General features: G+C 28.7%; 1 protein-coding gene across 1 annotated transcript in view; it reads right to left on the minus strand.

Moving 5' to 3' along the window:
* LOC116850478 (SURP and G-patch domain-containing protein 1-like) overlaps positions 1 to 2,634 on the minus strand; it is a 35,606-nt gene that overhangs the window by 31,344 nt on the left and 1,628 nt on the right. The gene's annotated exons all lie outside the window — the stretch shown is intronic.

Genomic DNA, 2,634 nt, shown 5'->3' on the forward strand with positions numbered 1-2,634 from the left:
TTTTATTGTTAAATAAATATTAAATAAACATTAAAAAAATGTTATATAAATATTTTTCCTAAATCGTTATTTTAAATGTTTGATTAATGTAATACAAATATTAAATCAATATTAAATAAACGTTTCTTTAAACGTTTTAATTAATTAACGTTATTTTAAACGTTTTAATTAATGTCAAATAAACGTTAAATAAATGTTATATAAATATTCTTCTTAAATCTTTATTTTAAATGTTTTAACCACTTGATTAGCACGTGCGCCAAAAAACGCATCCGTGCCACAACTGGCACGTGCGCCAAAAATCGCGCACTTTATGCGAGAATTTTCAAATCACGATGCATTATTGTCTGTTTAATATGCACGGAAAATTCTTTCTTTTACATTGATTTGAGAACTAGGGTTATACTCCGGGGTCGTAATTCACATTACCAGCAAATGCGCAAAGGTTAACTACGTTTATATGTTTTAGAAATGTTTATTACAATTTGACTTAACAAACAATATTATAAAAGTATAATCTTAGTTCTCAAATCAATGTAAAAGAAAGAATTTTCCGTGCGTATTAAACAGACAATAATGCATCGTGATTTGAAAATTCTTTAATTTTTACATAAAATTAGGATTCCTTGATGTCAAAAACATAAGATTAGTAACCTTTTAAATTCAATAACATATTTCCAGCATAGAAGTAAGGAGAGTTTCTTCTCGCGTAAAGCACGCGACTTTTGGCGCGCGTGCCAGTTGTGGCACGGACAGGGATGCGCCTTTTGGCATGCCAGTCAAGTGATTAATAAATGTTATATGAACGTTTAATAAATATTAAATAAATATTATTTTTACAATATACTGTACAATGTAATATCAATGAAAAATAAATATTTAAAAAACGTTTAAAATTGTTTGATTGAATAAACGTCTTTTTTCCACTCTGTTCCAGAATTCAACTGCTTTTATTTTATAATTTAATTTTATATTTCCACCTTCATTATCCACAATACAAACTTTATCTTTATAATTATTTTCATAATTATCTTCTTCAGCATCAATATCATACATGTCCACAAATTGAACATCGTGCGGTTCCAATGGATCGTTAAAATCAAGTTCCCAGTTGTATTCAATCTCAACATTATCATTTATGGCATTTTTTATTAGATCGGAAATGGCATCATGAAGTTCAACTTTATAGTGATTAACAGGTGAGACAGCAAAATTTGTAATACTAAACGTTGCGATTAATAAATTTATAACATTTGCTATATTTATGCTTGGTATTCTAACATCACCTATTATGTCACCAGCACAAAAATATTGTCTTCTGTAAGGAGTTAGTTGAAATCACCTCTTCGATTTATTTTATATATAACATTTAAATTAGAAACCCAAAATCAAAATAAATTTTATTTAATTTGAATCAAACGGTAATTGTTCAAATAACGTCAGACTATGAATAAAGTGCAGAAACGTACAGCTTTTATATTAAAAGGAAGATAATATTTTAATAAATATTATAGCATGATGTTTAACAAAGATCAAATGATAGACTGATATTAAAGTAAAAAATAATTGATACAAAAAGTTTACGCGATAGAAAAATAATATGATTAAATATACAGGGTGTCCCGAAATTACCGGATGTTATTTTAATGGCAGATTCTTTAGAACATTTTAAAACAAAAACTTTCATACAAAAATATCGAGGCTGTAATAGTTTTCAAATGAGAAGCGATTATATTTCACCAATAACAGGGCTGAGATTTCGCGCGCTCAAGCACGTCGAAATAATAAGTAATAAAGGTGCCACACGCCGTATAGAATAGTGGACACCTTCATGGTAATAATTGATCGAAACTTTGACAGATTAAGTTGAAATATGTCATTTTTACTTGAATCATATTTAAGATGTCTTACAACTATTATTCGTATAAAAAATATACTAATGCAATGCGTAGAGAAGCGACAAAACATATGACAATGTTATTGTAAATTTATACAATGATCATAATATCGTAAAAAAAGTGATATTCATAGGAGCACCTTTATCACTTGTCATTTCGACGTGCTTGAGCGCGCGAAATCTCAGCCCTGTTATTGGTGAAATATAATCGCTTCCCGTTTGAAATCTATTATAGCCTTGACATTTTTGTATGAAAGTTTTCGTTTCAAAATGTTCTAAAGAATCTGCCATTAAAATAACATCCGATAGTTTCGGGACACCCTGTATTTGTATGTATGTGTGTATGCGCGTACGCGTAATAGGTTTTCATTTTCGTTATCGTGTATTGCGAGACCTTACGAAGAAAAGAAAAAAAGAGATAAGTCGTTATGAAATAGAGAGGGAATAAGATTAGTATAGGTAACGTGCGTCTTTATTTTATTTCTCAAGAATTACTTCCCGCAACATAACTTTTGCCATACATGGTTGAATTTGGCGTAACATAAGCTTTAATAAAACTTGAAATTTTTTTTTAAATATTAAAAAAACAATGAGTGGTGAGGGTGTTTTGAAAAATATTATCAGTTTTTTAAATCCAGATACGCCATTGTAAAGTACATAAAATATGCAGCCATAAAACTTTTGTTCAAACATTTTTTTCATATTTCTTTTAATTTCGATTATATTCGCTTCAAAAT

The sequence above is a fragment of the Odontomachus brunneus genome, unplaced genomic scaffold, assembly GCF_010583005.1.
Source record: "Odontomachus brunneus isolate Ranch 3 - 2012 unplaced genomic scaffold, Obru_v1 Obru_scaffold_146, whole genome shotgun sequence".
In the NCBI taxonomy this organism is placed as follows: Eukaryota; Metazoa; Arthropoda; class Insecta; order Hymenoptera; family Formicidae; genus Odontomachus; species Odontomachus brunneus.